Source organism: Aegilops tauschii, chromosome 1 (genome assembly GCF_002575655.3).
Source record: "Aegilops tauschii subsp. strangulata cultivar AL8/78 chromosome 1, Aet v6.0, whole genome shotgun sequence".
Taxonomy (NCBI): Eukaryota; Viridiplantae; Streptophyta; class Magnoliopsida; order Poales; family Poaceae; genus Aegilops; species Aegilops tauschii.
The window spans coordinates 260,534,918-260,543,031 of NC_053035.3; the positions used below are offsets into that span (position 1 = coordinate 260,534,918).

At 40.8% G+C, this 8,114-nt stretch overlaps 1 pseudogene; it reads right to left on the bottom strand.

Moving 5' to 3' along the window:
• Positions 1–5,568: 5,568 nt before the first annotated feature.
• LOC109771661 (cytochrome P450 89A2-like) lies at positions 5,569–6,414 on the bottom strand (annotated as a pseudogene).
• Between the last annotated feature and the right edge of the window lie 1,700 nt (positions 6,415–8,114).

Below are 8,114 nucleotides of genomic sequence, written 5' to 3' on the forward strand. Positions count from 1 at the left end.
ATAGATGTGATGTGACATGGGTGGGGGAGGGGTTATTAAAAAAATGGATAATTGGTTTTATGCCTCTAGTGGTTTGGGCGGGAACTAGTGTTTTCGAAAACTAGGGGTAAATGTGCCGAGTGTGACCCAACTAGGGCATAAAACCAATTATCCCTATCAAAAAATATGGAGGGGAGGAGGCATGTGTAGGAACGTTGAAGAAAGGAAGTAGCAAGAGAGGGAACACTAGAGGACATTGTTTTGGTACCCCGAACATATTTGCTCCTGATAGCTATGTTGTTGTTTGGTTCTTCACGATTGGTGTTAGTTCATGAGTTGTTCAGTGCCATGAAAATAGACATATGCTACACCCTCTGTTCATAAATATAAGATGTTCAAACTTTTTGTGAATCAGATATATATAGACATGTTTTAGTGTGTTTGTTCACTCATTTCAGTCTATATGTAGGTCATATTGAAATATTCAAATCATCTTACATTTATAAACGGAGGGAGTAATAGTCAAGGTCTTCTCCATGCCACGGTCTCAGCCGTCTTCTCATTTAGCGGTCTCATCGGCGGTTGGAGGACTAGGAACCCATCCCTTTTGTTTTTCTTAGTTTTAACAAGTACAATTATTTCCCTTAGGTTTAGTTTCCCTCGCAGCATCAACCAGGTGGTATTTATGATGGCAAGTTAAATAAGGTATTTTCGGCCTCTCCCTACTTTGAGTCTTCGAGATGTTTGGTCTAGCGTCTGGGAAAGGCCTATGAGGTTAGGCGTTGTCAGATATGTTGGCTCTTTTCGTATCTTGGCCGTTGGTGTGTCAACCAGGGCTAGCGGTTGGCTGGCTTTTGGTGCGACGACTCCACCTTTTTCTTTCGGTTTGTTATGCAACATGGTTGGTTTCTTCAACCCTCTAGATTGGTGGTAAAGGATTGCAACTCTGCACTTCTTGTATGGAGAAAGAAAAAGGAAGAGGACAGGCAAAGGATGGGATGTTTGACCGTATACTAACATTGGGACTGATGAACCCTTGTAATCTTTGAATAGTCAATTGCTTGATCAACCTAGAATGACACTCTTGATTTGCTGTTCAAGGAAAGAAAATTAGCTTATGTTTCTTCCTTCAATTTTAATAGTGGGAAATTGATAATAAAAAGCAGATATTAATATCTAGATAAGACAAAAAATTGATAAAGAGAGCTCCCTCTCCGATTTCTATTATTAGAAACTACTTGTCTGTAACAAACTATCACAACCAGAATGAAAAGCTACGCAAAAAGCAGCAAAAGACACGATGCGCGATCGAGACAAAACAACATGAGCTAGACCCATCTATCTATCAAGATCACAAGGAGGTGAGGCTACATCAGCCTATATGCCAATAACCACTAGGGCAATGTTTAAGACTCCAACATCATCATCCTGGGAATTCCACAAACCAGATCTCCAGAACAGATGTTACGACCAAATCCATACAGTTTAGATAATTCGAGTAGCAGGAAACAGAAGCAAAAGTATCCATCTGGGAGGGTAAAAGCCAAGTCCGGCGGCAACCGGTGAAAGCCAAAGAGAACTTCAACTTGGTGGAGGACTGTATCTTCCATCTCCATTACCCGGCAGCAATCCTGTGGGTCATCCTCCATCCCAGCGCGGCAATAAAGACTTCACCAGCGATCATCTAAAAAAATTACACCCTCCCACATTAGGCTTTGTCTTTCTGGGTTTATCTGCAAGATGAATCGATCATGAAGCATTTTAATGATCAAATTAACAGGCACACAAGGATCAGTAACATTATTATTATCAAAAATCACATCATTTCTCAATGGGACATTTGCATTTGTGCCCCTAACTCGAACCCACTACTCAGATTTGCCCCTAATTTTGGAGCATGCTCAAATTTGCCCCTTTGTCGTTAGTTCCCCTTATAAAAATACCTTCCGTTCCGTTTTCGTCCGGTCAAAGGGCTTTGACCGTCTACTAGACGTTTTCCGGACATTGTTGCCCCTGCCTCCTTATGTCATTGACATGCAGCACCCACTCTAAAAAATGAAAGGAAAAACTATTTCTCTCAGCCCTCTATCTCACACACTTACATATTGGTTCAAACTAGGAAACATTAAACTATGGAAAAGACTCTATCACTTACAGGTAGACCCAACTGAAATAATAATAAAATAAATTATTATCTCTCATAATCTCTCTCTCTCTCTCTGACCTGTGCACGGCTCGATTGATGATGGCCATCGCCGGCGCACCTACGGGTGAGGACCACGGGGGCGGAGACAACAGCAGTTGCGGCTGCCACAGCGGCCTCGCGACCCATGGAAATATTCTTACTCGTCCCTTTCCTCTACTTCTTGCCGTAGAGTGTGCCGAGGACGCCATTGTTAGGCACCGTGGCCAGCAACTCGAGACAGCGGAGCATGTCCATGAGCAACGCCGGCCGGCTCTTGTCCACCCCACGCGGTGAATCAGGCATGGACCACCCGTAGACGACGCCCAGGACCCCATCCTCCACCACGGTCATCGCTATTGACTTCCGAAATTATGCGGCCCCGAGCCAGCGGACCTCCCCGGCATCCATCCCGTCATCTATGTAAGGTCGTGCCCCTAATGCCCTCTTCCGCCGCTCAATTTCGTGCCCGTAGCTCACAGCATGAAGTCGGCCGCCATGACCGACCATGGGTGGTCGTGCGCGTGCATTACCACCTATTGCTGCAACGCCTAGCACGCTTGGCGTGTGTCGAGCAGATACACCGTGCGCCTCGCGCCCTCCTCTCGCAGTCATCTGGCCACCTACGGTGAGCCGCCGGTGAGCATGGTCACTCACGACAAATATGACTGGACGGAAACGGCACGAAAGGGTATTTCTATGAGGGGAAATAACTGTAGAGGGGAAAATTTGAGCATGCTTCAAAATTAGGGGCAAATTTGAGTAGTGGGTTTGAGTTAGGGGCACAAATGCAAATGTCCCTTTCCCAATTTCCAAATTTTCTAGAATATAGCCAAAATCCCAACAGATACCAGGTTTCTTTCATTCTTATTAAAATAATTAACCATGTCTTAAACATATCACCAACATTACCAGGTATGTTTTGTACATCAAAGGAACATTTTATAATATTCCAGAGCAACTTAGCAATGGAGCATCTGAAAAGGAGACGATCAACACTCTCATCGTGCATACACGAAGGGCATTTTTTATCACCAGTCCAACCTCTTCTAAGAGATTTTCTTTGGTCAGAATACTATTTCTTAGCACCAACCAAAGAAAAACCTTCACACTAGGGGGCATCTTAATCTTACACATGAAGTTATGTGGATATTTCACCCCATTCTCAATAGTATGTCTACAGTAAGACTTAACAATATATATGCCGTTTTACACGGAGACCATTTAATTTCATCTCTCTGTTCAATCAAAGTCACAATGGCACAACCCTCTTGTGGTCCCACAATTCCAGTGAGTCCCCATAAAGAGTTCTTCTAAAATGGACAGGATCTAATCCTTTATTCAAAATCGCACTTACTAATTTATTTTTATCAAAACACAAATTATAAAGCCTAGGGAAATTATCTTTGAGTGCTTTATCTCCAACCCACCAATTTTCCCAATTCTCACATTCTTCCCATTTCCAACCAAAAATCTACATAATGACAGGAATGATCTTTGTGTTTAATAAGTTCATACCAGAATTGTGAGTCCCCTTGTTTATATTTAATCTTAGCCACACCCCTCATTTTTTTGGTATTTATTAACCAACAACTCCTGCCATAGTCCATCAGTATTAAACAATTTCCACCACCATTTTACAAGCAAAGCTTTCTTCATTAAAGCTAAATTTGGAATTTCTAAACCTCCCATATCTTTAGGTCTACACACCTCAGACCATCTCCACTTAATGATATTTTTTCTTATCTTCTTCTTTCCACACAAGTTTAGCCCTAAAAAATCCATCCTCGTATTAACCCCAATAGGGAGTCCATAAAAGGACATCATAAAGTATGGAATGCCAGTTGGTGAGGATTGAACAAGATTTATCCTCCCAGCACTAGCAAGCAGCTTACCTTGCGAATTACTACATTTCTTCTCCGTTTTATGCTCGGGTAGTTTCCAAATTTTATTTCTAATTCTCTTCTCATCAATAGGTTGCCCAAGGTATCTCATAGGCAGAGAACCCATAGCGCGGGTGAAAATCTTTGCAAATTCCTATGCCTTGTTGACAGTATCTCCAAACAAGAAAAAATCACTTTTATGAAAATTAATTTTCAAGCCTAGCATTTGTTCAAAAAGACAAAATAAAACATTTAGATTATGTGCACTATTATAGTTATCTTGCAAGAGGAAAATTGTGTTATCAACATATTGTAACATATTAATCTCATTGTCAATATTTTCCTCCAACACACCCATAATCAGTCCATTTATTCTGGCTTTATCCATTAACATGGCCAAGGCATCCACAACCAAATGAAAGATAAGAGGGAAAAGAGAGTCCCCCTGCCGCAGCCCTTTGTGAGTAGGAAAATAGGGTCCTAGACTTTCATTGACTTTTATACACATTTTGCCCCCATTTATAGTGTGCATAACCCAGTCAATCCATTTATCTTGGAAATATTTAATTTTAAGCATTTGCAAAACAAAAGTCCATTAAAATTTGTCATAGGCTTTTTCAAAGTCTACTTTAAATAGCAAAACACTTTGTTTCCTATTATTAATGCTATTCAAAGCCTCATGTAGAATGAGTACTCCCTTCATAATGTACCTCTTTCTAACAAAGGCAAGTTGTATTGGGGAAATTACCTCACCAGCAATCCCATTAAGTCTGTTCATAAGTACTTAGGTTTTAAAACTTACATTCAATAGACTGATGGGCCTGAATTTATGAATTTGGTTTGCATCTTTAGTTTTAGGGACAAAAGTGAAAATTTCCATAATTGAGCCTAGATATGTGTCTAAATGTCCAGTATGAAAATCATCAAACCTTAATGTCATTTTCAACCAGATCCCAAAAGTGTTGGTAGAACTCAACAGTAAACCCATGATGGCCTGGTGATTTATTATGAGTCATCCCAAACAATGCATTTTTAATTTCCTCTAAAGAGATTCAGCTTTTAGCTTATCCACAACATCACTAGGTATTGTCCTACAATTATCAATATCCAAGGATATAGTCGATCTCTCTGGATGACCAAAAAGATATTTATAATATTTAGTAATATATCCTATAACATTCTTGTCTCCATCATTTTTGCCTTCTTGTTGTTCAAGGCAAGTTATTTTACAATGATAATTGAGATACATTGTCAAAAGTTAAAAGTGGCAAAAGTGAAATGTTAAATTTTAGAGTGGCATAAGGAAAATGGGCAAAAGTTAAAGTGGCAAAAACAAAATTTCCCTAGATTTATATCCTTGGTGTGACTCTAATTTAAAATAAAGATGAGAATGGTATTTGCTCTGTTAACTGAAGCTCAAAAAGATCAGATGAGATTCCATGAAACATCAGTCGCTGAGATATACACATCTAAACATTCGGTTCAGACAAGTAGGTTTGGCAAGTAGTGTGATTGTAAGCACTGTCAGCTCCTGCTTCTAGGCACCAACCTCGCGCATAGTGGTTTGGCCATGATGAGGGTGAACTCCGGCTTCTCGGCGAAGTCCACCTCATCGCTTGGAACCTCATGCCACAACTCATTGACCAAATAGCCCACAAAGTACTCCAGATGAAGCCTGGCGATGCCGAGCCCGGCACAGATCCTCCTACTGACGTCGAACGGCATCATCCTGATCTCTCTGCTGCCAGCCACATCCATCCCCTCGCCATCGCCTCCCGACAAGAATCGCTCTGGCACGAACTTCGTCAGCTTCTCCATCTCTCGTTCGTCCCTGCCCATCTCTGCCACCATGAAGTTCACAGTGGCACGCTTCGGGATCAGGTACCCGCCACATGCTCTCCATCGCCTTGTGCAGCAGCATGAAGTGCGCCAGTGGGTGTGTGCGTAGTCCCTCAAGGACGACGACTTTGAGGTAAGGCATCATATGGATATCCTCGTCGGAAACCTCTTCCTAGTCGTCTCCAGTTGTGATGTTGATCTCGTCATAGAGCTTCTCTTGGATAGCCCACATAAATATTCCTAAGGAGTACCTTAACATCATGTTTGATTGTGGACCTTTTATGAGCACCTAGCATTCTAAACCAAGCATATTTTAGAATTTCTCCACTCTTTTGTTTAAAGTGGATCATTTCTAACTCGGGAGAAGCGATAGAAAGTGAAGAACTAGTCATGATAACGATAAAAAAACAAAAGTAAAACCTACTGGAATTTAACTATTTTTTATTTTTTGAGTTTTTTGGAAAGCGGAAAAGCAAAATAACAAGAAAAAAAGTAACTAAGCAAAGTAGATAATTAGGAAGGTAAAGGTCTGCAAAATCTATGGTTAAATACGCAAAACAGAACCAAACAGCAACCCAAAAAGACTTGGCAAAACCGTGATAGCTTGGATTGAGTATACGTGAAGTCCCTAGCAACAGCGTCAGAAAAAGGCTTGCTTCCTTTGAACCAGGAAGGTGTTTGGCCCCAAGTGCAAAGGTTTATAGCAAGCAGCAATTTCCCACAAGTGAATGACCTTAAGGTTTATCGAACCAGTAGGAGTTGTAGAACATCCAATTATCAGTACATGCATGCACAAATACAAAAAATGTCTTGGCCCTCAATGAAACTAGCGAGGTTCTCAATCTCATCACTAGCTTTGCTGGTTACAAGGATTAAATGTACGAGTGTATGGAAGATTTGATTGCAGCAAGAAAGTAAAAACAAGGAATTGTAAAGAGAGTGTTTGATCGAGGTTGAAAGAATAGGAGAAGAATGGACCGTGAACCAGAGGTTCACTAGTAGTTTCTCTCCAAAAGATAGCATGGTGTGGTGAACAAATTACAATTGCATAACGATTAAATTGCAACTTTTATAACTATGACTATCCACGGCATAATCAGCATAGGAGCATCACGTCCAAGCTAATATTCCACCCAAGACTGATGTCTAGCATGTATCTTAAAGTATTAAGTAAAACATGGTGTTGCATTAAGTATGAAGACATGAAGTAGATGACATATTGTCTTCACCCTACACAAAGGACAACTACCCAATCATCTTTTTATCCCTAGTGGGAACAACACAATGCAAGCCTTTTACATTTTCTGTGGAACCTAACTATCATACACAACTCCCTCTTGGAGATCAAATATCAAATTTGGCGAAAGAAAGATAAATAGATCGGACAGGATATATTGAAGAGAATAATGCAACAAAGAAACTAAAGATATCAAACAAATTCATATATCTCAAACAAGTTTTGTAGTGGCTGGCCATCAGGGTGCTACTTTTTGTAGAAATTACGTAGCTTTGATTCAGGCTCGGACTCCTTGGTTTGAGCATGCACCAAATGCTCTTACCATGGAAGCCTATGTGGTACGGGATGGCGTGCAATTAGCATGTGATATGAGACTACGACATGTGCTTACTGAAACTGACGCTCAAGGTGTGATTGACCTATGAAAGCAAAGAGGAGAAGGCAGATCGGAACTAGCAGGTCGGTGTTTATCTTAGAGAGGTTCTTTTTGGAGAAAGAGATGGCTGATGTCTACTATGCAACTTTATTCTTGTAGACTCATGTTGGGCCTCCAAGCGCAGAGTTTTGTAGGATAGTACCAATTTTCCCTCAAGTGGATGACCTAAGGTTTATCAATCCGTGGGATGTGTAGGATGAACATGGTCTCTCTCAAGCAACCCTGCAACCAAATACAAGAAATCTCTTGTGTCCCCAACACACCTAATACAATGGAAAATTGTATAGGTGCACCAGTTCAGCGAAGAGATGGTGATAAAAGTGTAATATAGATGGCAGAAATATATTTTTATAATTTGAATAAATAAAAATAGTAAGGTAGCAAATAGTAAACGGGCACAAAAATGGTATTGCAATGCTTGAAAATGAGGCCTAGGGCGTACTTTCGCTGGTGCAATCTCTCAATAGTGCTAATATAATGGGATCATATAACCACCCTCAAAGTGCGATGAGGAATCACTCCAAAGTTCCTATCTAGCGGAGAACATAAGAAGAACCA